Source organism: Leptonotus elevatus, chromosome 5, assembly GCF_054856555.1.
Source record: "Leptonotus elevatus isolate MCC_2025b chromosome 5, RoL_Lele_1.0, whole genome shotgun sequence".
Taxonomy (NCBI): Eukaryota; Metazoa; Chordata; class Actinopteri; order Syngnathiformes; family Syngnathidae; genus Leptonotus; species Leptonotus elevatus.
Window position 1 is genome coordinate 18,411,625 of NC_141243.1, and position 15,043 is coordinate 18,426,667.

Below are 15,043 nucleotides of genomic sequence, written 5' to 3' on the forward strand. Positions count from 1 at the left end.
AGGACTCCGGCCCTCGATGCCCACCTCTGGTATAAAGGTAAAAAAAATTATTATTGAATACTAGGGCTGGGACAAAATATCGTTTGGCAATATATCACGATCCTTTTCTGACCGATCCGCAGTATCGATCCATTACGCAAGTATCGATACTTTTCAACATTGCCGTGCAGCGTGTGCACCGCCGACCAACTGCTCCCTCCGGCTGCATTACAAGTAACCAGTCATATTAGTTAATCTTCCAAGCCGGTCGGAGGCAGCACTGCGCCACCACGAATATGTGCAATATGAATTCACGTATAATGGAACGTATGGCGTTCCACAGGGTTCAATTCTGGGGCCTTTTTTCATTGTATCCGCAAATAGTGGATTAGTGACCAAGTGTGTCATCCACTAGAAATAAATGCCCTTTTTCCCGTCAGAAATTACAGGTGCATAATGATTTATTTTTTTACCCTTAAATCGGACCCATTCCATATCCCCAAGATGTGCACTGACATGCAACATTTCCATTAAATTGTACTTCTCCATATGGCTGCACACTTTCTCTAAGGGTTTCTTTTGACACTTGAACTTCCCAAGGTGCACAGTATCTGCATCCACTCCAGAGTACTTAACACACAACACAACTACTTCAACATGCAGACACATTCAGAACTCATTAACTCTCTATGTCTCCCCCTGTCCCCTTTTGTCCCTCCTCTGTCCCTCACTCCTACTCACGCACACACACACATACACGGCATTAGACTTGTGCAATCTGCATGCAGCAATATGAGAGAGGCACACAAGCGAAAAAAGGGAAGACGGAATTAGATTACTTGGGATCACTGTGGCATGAAAGGCCCACGGATACCCTCCCCCCCCCCCCTCCCCACTGCTACGCTCCTCGCTGAAAGGAAGTTAATGTAAGAGCAGTCGTCAAACCTCTCACACACGCGCGTCTGCCTTCACCATCACCACCTTCTACCCACTGAAGGGAGAACAAAGCCCAGAAATTGGAATAGAAAACAGATCTCTGCACAGATATGTGAAGTAATTGGAACAGAGTGAAGGTAGGCAGTAGAGAGATGGTGTATGAAATGTGATTGGCCAGTGCATGCAATCATCAAATATTTATGCTGAAACGTGTTTTTTACACATAAAGTGCAAATACAGGAACTCGAATACTACTCAGGAGAGGGGCGACCTCCCCCAAGATTGAATTATTAACAAATTATACAAATGTTGAGTACATGTTGAGGACTTGGTAGCAAGCAGCTGTTTAAGCAATCAGAAGCAATCTGACAAAAACCCACACGCAAACTCAAATTTGAACTTTCATACAAAAATCTTTAAATTCCGGTAAACCACAGAGAGCTTTTAGCAACACTGCCAAATTTGAATGATTAAAAAAAAAAAAAGTCATGAAAAATCGAATTGCCGTGACAATGAGGCACTCTAAAGCAGCCACGGCAGCATGAAGCTCTGCCCACACATTTGTTCTGACATCAGATGAAAATGCTTTTTTAGGGCATAGCGAACAAGCTAACTGCAACGTCACAATAGTGCCGGATAACCGAAAAGTTCTTTTTTATTAGAAGAGGGACTATTAGAAAGTTTCTCCGGGTACTCCGGTTTCTTCCCACATTCCAAAGACATGCATGGCAGGTTAATTGAACACTCCAAATTGTCCATAGGTGTGTTTGTGAGTGTGCATGGTTGTTCGTCTCCGTGTGCCCTGCGATTGGCTGGCAACCAGTTCAGGGTGTAGCCCGCCTACTGCCCGAAGCCAGCTGGGATAGGCTCCAGCACCCTCCGCGACCCTTGTAAGGACAAGCGGTTAAGAAGATGGACGGATATATATTTAGGATCAAACAGAAATGAGAAAATATGTTCCTCTATCCCCATTTCATCTAAGCGCGCAAGGTTCTATGGAACGTTTTGTTGTTGTTGCATAACCTTACAAACAAACGTCAATCAAGTCAGTAACTCTTTTCCTTGCAATTTCATGCTGGCAGAAATGAAAGCACAGAACGATTGCACTTTTAAATCCTTTAGTAATTTCAAAGATTCCAGATCACCTCAAGTCTGTAGATTCATTGTGGCAAGCTTTAAATATTGATTAGGTATCCAGAAACAACAGAGAACTACTGCTATTGACATCCTGCCAGGGTCTGCTCTCAACACCTCAAAGGAACTCCAGCTTGATCTTCAATTGTTTTCACTTCTCGTTTCGACCAAGAAAATCATCGTACTTTTTCAATGTACGCAGCGTTGCAGTCATTCTTCAGTAATGTCATTGACTTTATATTCCACATCACATGTGAGGTAATTACAAAACATACTCTTCATCTAATCCACAAACATTATTTTTGAGGGGGGTGAAGTGGAACAATAATGTCACAATTACTGAGGTTGGCAGTGGATAAAGGTTACAGATTAAAGAAAGGACTACTTGAGCACTCATAGATGAAGGACTTGGAAGATTGCTGGTGTTACCAGAGCTGGTGGGGACGGAGAAACAAAAGATTGTTCAATCTTTTTTAATCAAGTTGAGAGCTGAGACTTCACAAAGCTCGCCGAAGGCATCTGTTGACACAACACTTCTCTGATTTCGTTCTCGAAGGTCCTTTTATCCGTGATTAGCACTAATTAGTCCAATAAGATAGACAGCCGTTTTGTCATAATGAAAAAGCTGCTGTAATTAAATCATGGTTTTGACCTGGAATAATCTTGTCAAATGAAGAAAAGATTCATGACTGACTGTGTCTCTAAAGACGGTAACACAATAAAACTGACGACTACTGCTAATATGAGGCTTATTTGGAGGTTCCATAGAATTTATGTTATACTTTGTCTTTAATTCACGATGGCTCATAAATGTGTGCAACCTTGCTGGAATTGATTGCTTGACCAACATAGTTGATTGCAATTCAACCACCAAGTGACACCTCTGGGAGAGCAGCAGCAGCACTGTTTTGAAAAATGAACTTTAAAGAGTGTCTCCTGTGTGGTGTCAGAAATCAACCATATATATATATATGTATATCATGTGTGTATATATATATATATCATGTGTGTATATATATATATATATATATATATATATATATATATATATATATATATATATATATGTATGTATATGTATGTATATGTATGTATATATATATATATATATATATATATATATATATATGTGTGTGTGTGTATATATATATATATATATATGTGTGTGTATATATATATGTATGTATATATATATATATATATATATATATATATATATATATATATATATATATATATATATATATAATTTGTGAACATTTTTTCTTGCGAATTTGCTACTTTATAAAGTGGCAAATTTGTGAGAAAAAACTCAGAAACTTACGAGAAATACACGTAGCGTAGCTATAGACTAATGTGAAGATTCGTTGGTGGTTAATGGGACACTGTTTATAAAATGAAAAGGGACAATGGAGACGGATTCATTCTTAATTTAAACTTTACTCGTCATACACGGCAGCTAGAGCGACAACACTTCCTGATCCCCTATCAGCTGATTAACACTAACCAATCAGAAGCTAGCATACTTACATACTAGGTAAATGCAAGTGAATGACGGGGATCAGCAGATGCAACACAACAACTGAGCTACTTGTGCAAAAAAATAACAAAATGTATGAATGTTTAAATAATTCTGGAAACATAAATGTACAAGTAAATGTACATTTTAACAAATTAACTTAAATGCTTGATCCTCAGGATGTAGACCTTCGCAAAGCGCCTTTGTCGCTGGCCGTACCCAACGTTTCAAAGAGCAAATACTTAACATCATATGGTTAATCTCTGCTAAAGCAATTTTTATTTCCTTATTTGAAAACCGACCGAAAAGTATTGGCACAAATATCCAAGTAGTACGCTACGTGTGTTTCTCGTAAGTTTCTGAGTTTTTTCCTTGCAAATCTGCCACTTTATAAAGTGGGAAATTTGCGACATTATAAAGTGGGAAATTTGCGTACGCATCCTCCGAAGTTTTTTTGTTTTAAATAATGTTGTATGCACGTCTTGCCTTCGTTTAATCTGCTCTCTTGGATTATGCCCTATTTTATGCCATCTTCTTGTCCTTACAAAGAAACATTCAATTTACACCTGCTCACCTTTCGTCCCCATGTGTTGCTGCGTTTCATTATACTTGAAGGAGCTGTGTTTTTTTTAGGTCATCTCGAGATGAATCTTAAAGGCTGTAATTGGATGTCTGAGCGGATTCCTCTGCACAGTAGGAGGCTGCTCCATTATCTTTCGCCATTGTAGAGTAACACACTCCTGTCCAGCCTGCCCTCATCTTCATTACCCATGCTGTGGATGTGTGATGATGGAGAGGGAGCAGGGGGACAGGGCATACATCATATCTGGACACATCCGTCTTCCTGTTCCAGCCCGGGCACCAAACTGTGCTCTCTGGCTCACGCTGCGCATGCATGGAGATGAGGACGAGTGAAAGCAGCCGTTGGTGTTCACATGCGGCTTCCAATGCATTCTTAAACAATACATCGTGTTTGCGGTCACTACTGCATTCCCATGGTAAAGTCATCGATCAACACCCGCCGACGAAATGTCTCATTTTATTCCAGGATTCCATTCACTCCGCAGTGCACATCTTGTCTACACACGAGAGTGAACGCATGAAAGCTATTTGTCAAAAACATCGGCAGATATACGAACAAGCATTTATATGATAATCCAGAAGACATGTAGCATATAAAGCAATAATGACATACTTTGTGCAATGATGTTTTTTCGCCGTATGCGCCACTGCGCATCTTACCTGTCAGGTTTCTAATCTTTACGGTCCATTATTGGCTCGCACATGCTGTTTTAGACTCACAGTGTTACTACAATGCAATTCAATACTTGCCTGATGGATAAACGTCAAGTGGGATTTTCATCGGAATTCATGCAGTCAAGATTAGAGGATGATTATGAAGTGTTAGGCTGTATTAATTCATAAGTGGTGTAGTAATGTAATGTAACAGAAGCACACACTTGAACAGGGTCCCACATTCCATGTAAGGGATGTTCAATAACACTTTTTTCGGTCCGTAACCAGTGTAAGTACTTAACTCTTGAGTAGTCACTGATGCTGATGCCAAGTACCGATACCACTAGTAATTTTGACAACATTTCCACAAAAAAACAATGGCATATACCCCAGTATAGCATGAAAATAATGCCATTTTTTTTCCTTCTAATTTCTAGTTCCTGATATTGGTATCATGTGTACAGATACATTGAAATAAGGTCAAGTATTGGCCCGATACTGATACCTAGTGTTGGAACTTTCTTCTTCTTCTCTAGAAGTTTTCTTCTCCCCACTCCTTTTCAGGCAGCATGTACTTTTCTTTACATCTTTGTTACCGATGTCAATTGGGATATTTTGCCTGAATTAAATACAAAAATGAAAATGAAATAAACTCGCCCATCCTATACTTAAACCAGTCAACCTCATCCTTTTGTCTTCCAGTTGTTGCCTGAGACTGAACAGCATAATAATTGAAAAAATGAGTGTGTCTACACCCAATTTATTGAACCTAAAAAAGTAGATTGCAAATATGCGTATTTGCACTGTAAACCAACATGTTTTTTATTATTATTATTATAATATATATATATATTTTTTTTTTTGTGAGTGCAAAAGTGAATCCATGGACTTATGTTTTAAATTACACCCTCAAACCCTGTTTGGCATTTGATTGCAGGATTCACTCAATTGGTTCTGCTGCTCCAGTTGCAATCATTGACAGCAAATAATTATTAGTCAACATCCCATACTTCAAAATGACATGTTTACATTACAATAATTTACAGAAAAAAGCTCAGTTGTGTACCGGTAGGAAAGCCTTTTTAGTCATCTTCTCTCAATGGTGTTGTTTTGCCAATTTAGTAGATTTTCTGTTCTCTTTCACCTTTTGAGAAACGTTTGGACTGAAGGACAAAAAACAGGTACGAAAAATGCTGGTGTTGATAAAAACAGGCTTCACATTCTCCCGCATATCCTATTCCCTGCTGCTAACAGACCACTTGTGTTCACGCTGATGTATGCCCAGGCTCGCTGAGCTTTGGGAAGAAGTGCCTATTTCTTGGTGGTAATGGACTCTAAAGTGAGGCCGACCTTTGTGCCCACTCAGAGTTGTCTGTGTCCAGAGGGCAGATAAGCCAAGCTAAATCAAGCGAAGCTGGCAGTATAGATCTCGATCAGAAATCCGACCAGGGATCAGGAGGTCGTAACCCAGAAGCGTGCTTGGCTGTTGGTGAAGAACTCTTTTTTCGATCAACCGAGCGAAATAGTTAGTGGGCTGGAGATGAGCAAGAATGGTGTGAGAATAGTTGTTTTCCGGCCTCTGGGCCCAGGCTCAATGGGCAAATCAGCAGGAGCACCACGGAGGCATCTCACTGTACCATGGTCAGCATCGGCCAAAGCTCCGGGCACCTCCCTCCCCCGAGCCCCCGCAGCGCTCTCACTCATGAGGTGAGAAGAGAAATGTCCGTGTCCCTGGCGCCTGACCTTGATTCCGCCTCAGATAACCCCCCCCCCCCCACCCCCCGTTGTTGACATTCACAAGGGTCTCTCACTCCTGCCTCCTGACACGTTGATCCACGTGCATTACAGGTATGGAATTCATGAGAATTGCAGAGGATTTGTCCTATAAACTTACATCGTACCCCTTCCAATTGAACTTATGTTTTATTCACATGCTCGTTTTCACAGCATGAGGTGCAATTCATTGCCACTGGGATCAAGAGAGTTGCATCCTACTGCCTCCGCACCAACCCGCACTCAATTCTACAAACTATCTTTTGGAGACACTAACTCCCTCCATGCACGTGTAGGCTGTATATTCACCGCTAGTTTGCAAACACTGCATAAAAATAGGGGAAATCAACAAGCTTTTTTAATGTACACAGACTACAAAGTAGAGCGGAATTAATAATTGCGGGTGCATTTGTCATGTCAGCAAGGTGTCACTATGATGCTTCTCTGCAAAGTTTACCCATAAATCATGTCCCTCAAAACTCATTTACATTGGAGAGCAGTTTGGTGTTGACTGAATCATCAATACCGTCCATGAAATGTCAATATTCAAAAACTCACTGATGCTGAGAGCATTCCAGAAACACATTTTATTTTGAAGTGAAAGCAGAACTTGCATGAATTTCAAGTTCACCAATGAATCTAATAAGCCCTAGAATCCGCTCACAATGCATTTTCTTATTTTCAACAAGCTTTTTATTTTTTGACCTGTCGCTCAGAAATGTCACTGAAATGATTACATTCACTCAGCTGAATCAACCCAGTGACAATAAAATATGAAGTGTGTAGTATAAAGTGTATAATGTAGTGGATGAGATGAATGAATGAAGATATTTCAGCTCTAAGTTTATAGGTAAGAAAACGATAGCTAAACAAACAGTAGACAGAAAAAGTATTCGCCCCTTTCCTGTTTTCTGATGACAGTATTTTATTTATTTAAAAAAATTAAAAAAAATTGTGTATCTCACAAAGTACACACAAAATTTAGTTTCCAAATCACCCATCTTAAATATAATTTGCATGAAAATTAATATAATTTCAAAAGATCAAAAATACAACCAAGGAACAGGGAGAAATGAAAAGACGAAATCAAGAAAGATCAATAGCACTAGGAAAAGGCTCAAAATGACTTGACTTCAACAATGACGGAAAGAAACCAGTGAACGAAATAAAAGGAAACTGATGAGACAGGGACAAGACATGAATGGCTGAGGAAGCTAATTGGAAGACACAAAAGACCAACGGCAACAGGTGGACACAAAAACCTAGAGAGAGACTTGAGAAAAAGGGACGCAGGGAGAAAATTCTAAAACTAAATAAAATCCAGACCAAATCAGCAAAAACACAGATCATGACACACTAGATGTGCCTGATACAACCAGATTTGTTGAATCAAAAAATCACTTAAATGGTACCTGTCAGATCATTTGAAGGATCTAACAAAACAAACCTTTTATGCTACGATCATAAGGAAAGAATAAGAAAGAATTTGAAATCCATCAGTCGGTAAAAGGATACAAAGTTGTTTCTGAGGCTTTGGGACCTTGCGATACTGAATACGGTACTCTGGGGTAAAGTCTCACGCCATGAACATTGCAATTTACACTTGAAAATATATTATTAACTCATTCACTGCCATTGACGGCTATAAACGTCAAAAATGTATTGAACTATTTCATTTAGTTAAAAAAAAATTCCCACTTCGAGTACATTTAGAACAGATATAAAAAAAATTATTAATCATGAGTTAACTAGTGAAGTCATGCGATTAATTACGATTAAAACTTTAATTTCCTGACGCCCCAAGTTTTTATTAATCTTTTTTTTTATTCAGTCACTGCCATTGACGGCTATAAACGTCAATAATTCATTTGAACTATTTTTATGTATGAGTATGAAAACCTAGAATTTGTTTTTATTGTACATTTAGAACAGATATAACATTTGCGATTAATCGTGAGTTAGTAGTGAAGTCATGCAATTATTTACAATTAAAACATTTAATTATTTGTCGCCGCAAATTTTTAATAATCTTTTTTTTTATAATGAATTTGTGGCAGTGAATGAGTTAAATAACACGTAATCACAAGCTGCAATCCGAAGAAATACAATTACTGACTATAATGCTGGTCATATCTAATCATAATAACAATCCTCAAACAAAAGGAAAAATACCCCCAGGGTGTTGTGATGACACCAGAGAAAGCTGATCAAACACTTCGTGCTATGATCTTCTGGCAATAACTTTACATAATTGATCTGGGATGGGGGTTAAAGGGACTGATTTGTGTTAAGAACGGTTCGCCGATCCTGAATGAGAAACATTCTTTTCAATCTTGGCGATGATATGTGTTGACAAATGAGCAGACATTCCAACTTTATGATGACGTTAAAATGAAAGACACAACTTTTGAGTGACTGAATGTACATGTGGCTTGACACACCAGTTCATCTCACTCCCATTCTCAAAATAATATGGTTAACCTTTAAGGTGAACTACGATGGGAAATTAGGCAACCTTTCGGCGATGTCCCTTTCTTGTTTGAGACGCTCACCATAGTGAACCTTGACACACCTGCTAATTTAGAGCTGCCAGTTCTTCCCGTTCATGTGATGATCATCTTGATGCCTCATTAGCTCTCCTCTTCTGGTGCTACTTTCTGAAACCAACCATTGTCTGGCCATGTGCCAAGTTAATCTTCTCCTTACCTTGCTCAGCAGTAATGAGCAGCTCGTGTCTCTTAGTGGCATGTACCTCAGAAAGGGCACTGTCCGCTACTGAATAGCAGGTTAAGCTGTTTTATAAGGCAGCCTGGTCTATTTGTGAGCCATGCGCTGACCGCAGCCACTTAGATCCTAGGAGCTGAAGACGGGTTTATCCTTGGAGGAGCACCAATCGGAAGAAATGGGAATACTGTGGAGCAAAGAGGGAGGCTCATTAAAAGGCGACATGTTGGCTTCTTTGCAAGCGCGGCTCCTTCAATGTGCTGTCATGCAGTGATGTATCACTCCGCATGGGGCTTCCATGTTCTTTATTCCCACTCTTTTCCATGTGTCTTACTTCTGACCAATTAAACACTGGAATAAGGAAGTAGAGGTTTCACGCTGTGCATGAGGAGGAAAACTGATGGAAGGTCATCTTAAAAGCGCTGGGACACTGTCTAATTTGTGTTGAATGTCTAAAGCTCATAAGCAGCTCTCCTCCGGCCCCATTTTACTGTCCTTTTGCTTCTCTATTTTATAATTTATCATCAAGGGATGGGGCTGTTGATCAGAAGTGAAGATATTTCATTTATTGCCCGTTAGCCAAACATTTGTCATATTTTATTTGATATCATTTGTTCTTGACAGGACATGATAAATGATAAAATGCCATCAAGGGTTGTGAAGTATGTATAACAGATTTATGGTACAGATGTGGCCCCTTTGCTCACAGATGTATATTATCTCATTATTTAAATACATCTTCAACAATTGAATGCCTTCTTAACTCATTCACTGCCATTGACGGCTATAGACGTCAAAAGTTCATTTTAACTATTTCATTTCGTTTCACATTTTTGTTCCACTTTTGTTAACAAGAGTATGAAAACCTAGATTTTTTTTATTGTACATTTAGAACAGATATAAAATATGTGATTAATCGTGAGTTAACTATTGAAGTTATGCGATTAATTACAATTAAAAAATAATAATTGCCTGATAGCCCTAATTTTTAATAATAATTTCTTCTTTTTTTTACTTTAATTTAATTAATTTAATATATATTTTTTTATTGTAATCATTCACATGACTTCATTAGTTAACTCACCATTAATCACAAATTTTACATCTGTTCTAAATGTAGAATAAAAAAATCTAGGTTTTCATACTCTTGTTAACAAAAGTGGGGAAAAAATGTTAAACTAATAGAAATAGTTCAAATGAATTTTTGACGTTTATAGCCGGCGATGGCAGTGAATGAGTTAAGGATAAGGATAAGCGGGAAAAGTTGGCTGTTCTGATATCAATATCGATAATCAATTTGGTTTCAAAGCTAAGCATGGCACAGACTTGGCCATATATTCATTAAAATAAATTGTAAACACGTATCGAGATAAGAATTCTTCAGTTTTAATGAGTTTTATTGATGCCTCGAAGGCTTTTGACCGGGTTAATCATTTTTTATTGTTTGCCAAAGTGAGTAGTAGAGGTGTTCCTAAATGTATTGTGAAAATTCGCCTGAACACCTCTAACACTGGGTGATCATGATCTGCGGAACAAAGGATGACAATATAACTCATGTTTTAAATGAAAGGAAGTGTAGTGAATTTTGTGAAATATGCCGCGCTAAACTGTAGCTCTTTGAGTTTGTGATCGAATTCAGCATGCCCGTCCGCGAGGTCATAGCTCCAGCACAAGTTCTAATCTAAGTTCTGGCTCTGCCATGTTTGCTCATTTGTAGCAGATGCAACCAGGATGGCCAGGTCAGAGTGCAGCTGCATCACGACGGACGAGGAGAAGCTAATCACGACACCAGACTGGGCGGTGTTGCTATTTCTCATGCTGCCCATGTCACTCAGGCTGACACCATAAATCTCACTTATTTTCAGATCCAGCCGAGACACGGCAGAAATTACGGCCCAGAACACATTACCAGCAACCGCGGTGTGCTGAATGCTAAAAAAGAGATCCTTGATAAAGCAGACAGCCACTTCTCCCCAGATTATAAGACACAAAGACATCTCTAATACTGTGAGGTGCATTGGCTCGGAAGAGCAGCACAAACAAGGAAGCGATGTGGAAAGTGTGCTTATACCTTAAAATACTCTGAATCTATGCACATTCAAGTAGTACGGTTCGGGTCTGTTTGGAAAAAAATTAACATTTGCTAATGGCCAATTACTACTTTTTGGTATAACCATTGGGAAACGATAGTGTGTAGTGTGTGTGTGGGGGCGGGGGCTGATTTAACACCAAGAGAATCATCATTTCCATGAAACAATGGGACTGAAATGGGGTGACACAAATCTCACCCCAAAAAATACAATCGTTTATGACAGTGAGCTATTCCGTGATGCAGTGCAGATGTAAACCATCATCTATTACTTTGTGAACTGTGCAACTTTGAACTCTAGTCTCGCAGTAAAATTATTTCCTTCACAGGCGTCAGTGTTATTGCATTTTCATTCAGAAAGCGCTGAATGGGAACCCCTGCCAACTCGACTCATTAGTGGCCATTTTTGCAGTTAATTGTGCTGCCCATGTCTTCGTGTGTGGCCCATTGATGCATCCGTGTGAGATCCCACCGAGGCTTATTAGTGCACCGCTCTCAGCTTGCTCTCAGCCTGCTGGGTCATCTTCAGCCGCATTAATCTAACATTAGCCTCGGCTTTCACCACTTCTCAACCATTTACCAAATCATTTATAATAGACTACCCTCGGGAAATCCTGGCAGACGAAGAATTAATTTAAAGGAGAATTGACTCAGGGGAGCGTGAAAGGATGGGTATACAGTACATCCTTCCATGTCGTATTAGAACTTTCATGCTCTATGCTGTCTTCGTGCAATGAAAATCTTTGTGTGGTGTCTTTTGTTATAAATTTGTACCTATTGCCTCAGTTAATGGTAAGCTCAGTCAAATGCAAAGTAGATTCTATCAAATTGATGCTTTAGGGCTGTGGTTCCTTAGTGACAGACAGACAAGTGTAAAATGTTAAAGCATTATATACACAAAAGAAAGTTATGTTTATTTTAGGGGTCAGGCAATCATTTAAAAAAAAATCATAATTAATCGCATGGCTTCAAAAGTTAACTCACGATTAATCACAAATGTTATATTTGTTCTAAATGTACAATAAAATGTACAATAAAATATAAAAATGAGTGTGATATTGATTTGTGTTTAGGTCATTTTTCTGCCACTAAATGGCATAATTGCATTTGTAAGACATTGGTGACAGCTCAGTGCATTTTTCTTTTCGGATTAAGAGCTATCCATGAAGTAACCTGTGAAATTATGCACATTTTTAAAATTATAAAATACAATTGGACCCCAGTCTCCATAAATATATGCATTATTATTAAATGTATGACCGCTAAATTTTGACATGCAAAATATGCTGTGTTGCAACTGGAATTCCCTCAGTACAGGCTTTCCAAGTAAGGGGTGGCCATTAATTGTGCGTTAAGAAAATTAGCGGCGTTAAAGGAACTTTAAATTAACTCAAAATGAATGCACTAATTTTGACACCCCTACTTTATTTACACCCCCCTTTCTATGTGTAAATATTTTTTGCAACTTGCCGGGCAGCATTATATTATTTGCCCGATACATTATTTGTCCAGTTTTAAAATCTGCCAGATCCCTAAGCTTTAGTGTGCGTAATTTTAAAAATAGTTTATTGGCGTGTTCAAGGTACCCTACGTGTTTTATTATTCTTATGGCTGGTTTTCTCATTTAATATGTGTCTGGTCTTTCCCAACAATTCAAAATGTTTTATATGGGCTTTCCAGACCCAGAAATTTGTTTTCATAAACCTGTTCATTTTGAATGTTATTAATCTTCAGTATTATTTGTGTATTTATTTTACGATTTCCAAACAACATCAGTTTGGTTTTATTCAGATTTAGTGAAAGTTTGTTTGAGTCAAATTATTTAATTTAATTTAATTATTTGGTGACCACCGAAAACAGAAAATGTTTGTGTCATTTGCAAATAGCACAAACTTGAAGATTTTCGAAAGCATACAAATGTCATTTATGAACATAATAAACGATTTTGGTCCCAAAACCAACCTTTGTGGGACTCCACAAGTAATAATACCCAGTTGCACAAATTGATTCCTATTAGATAATTTGTCAACCAGTGGAGTGTTAACTCCTCTAATTCCATATTTCTCAAGTTTCCTAACTAGTACATGAAGATCTATAGTGTCAAATGCAAATCTACAAATACTCCTACTGCATATATTTTTGGGTCCAGATTCCTGAAAATTGTATGTGAACCCAAAATATTAAGAGCTTTGTGTTTAAAATGTTTCACTGTGACGGTCAATGTCAACATATTCGATTTTTATTATAAAGAAGAGTTTCTGCAGTGCTGGCAACTCCTCAGAAAATAACAAAAACAGTACAATCTGTTCATTTAAGAGCATCTTGAAAGCATTACTCCATTAGAGACGTTTTCCAGGTTGTCTGTTGGTAGCATTCTTTAAAGTCAGACATTACCGTGCTTCCGAGAATTCTATAGCCGGCCACCTAATTGAGGAGTAATTTCTCTGAGACTGAATCGGTGTTCAGTGGGTGACTGCAAAGAGCAAATCTTACCACAAACATATCTTAATGGGCCCTCATTATCTTCTGTGACAACCCCAGTGTGCAAATGTGGGCATGGGTGATTAAAGGTTAAGATTTGTGTTCAGAATGATGAGGCAGAGCTGACAGTGTTTAAAGAACTGAGGCTGTCATTTGTGCTTTTTAGAAACCCAATTAAAACTGATAGGCTCAGTATTCTCTCCTTATTTGCATCCGATTCTTTGCTTTTCATCGAATTCAAAATTCTCTGTGTTGCCATTTTGTCATTTTGAGATTTGCAGCACTTAACAATAACAAGTCCAGCTTTGTGATAGCAACCCAGCCGCAGGGACAAGACACTGTGAGGCCCCGGGGTCTTGAAGAAGATGGATGCTTTAGGGTATTAGTCTGCCCGGAAGCAGAATGATCACTCAGAAGGCCTGTGAGAAAAGAGGCGTCAATACATGGCAGAAGTGGCACGCTCTTTGAATTCTCCAACTGGCATAGATGTGTATGTCTGCGTGCACTTCTTTACCAGGTTTATTGTAACCGCGCTAATGTACTCGCGAAAAATGTCATGGGAACTGCTACACAAGTTAGGATATACAGTAAATTTTGGAATCAGATTTCATAGCAAAATGAGCATTGATTCAACTGCATTTAGGCATACTGACTTGTTTAGTCTTTTAATCTTAAAAAAAAAATAAGTTAATTTTTTTATTATTGGTTTTTTTTTCACAGTGAACTAAAATAAGTCCTGTTTGATGACCTGGCAAAATGTTGCTCTCTTACGACAATATTTTTTCCCCACAAGAAAAACAAAGTGGTTCGGTCAAATGCGACCACGTGGTTAGGGTTTGGTTGTCGGTGGTCCTTCACAAGACCACTGTTCAAGAAAGCTGTTTGAGCTTTTAATTATTCCGATTTTAAATTCAAGTAACACCCTATCACAGATAATCATTTAAGTTCACTAATAAATTATACAAGGAACAGTCTGTCGTAAAACTTGCTACATTTTATTCTTTATTGCCGTGTTACTCTTTGGTATATTACTTCCAGCCACCAAACTCTTGAGGTGTCATTGAAATTCTATAGGAATCTCATTCCAATGACGAAAACATTTCTACATTCTCCCAATTAGTGCAATTCACAAAAAGATGCCCTTCAAAATGTCGTCCTCCATAGAAATCATC

General features: G+C 38.4%; 1 protein-coding gene across 4 annotated transcripts in view; it reads left to right on the forward strand.

Moving 5' to 3' along the window:
- The window catches only part of LOC147174011 (transmembrane protein 132C), a 132,402-nt gene that overhangs the window by 92,800 nt on the left and 24,559 nt on the right, over positions 1-15,043 (forward strand). The window lies entirely within an intron of this gene.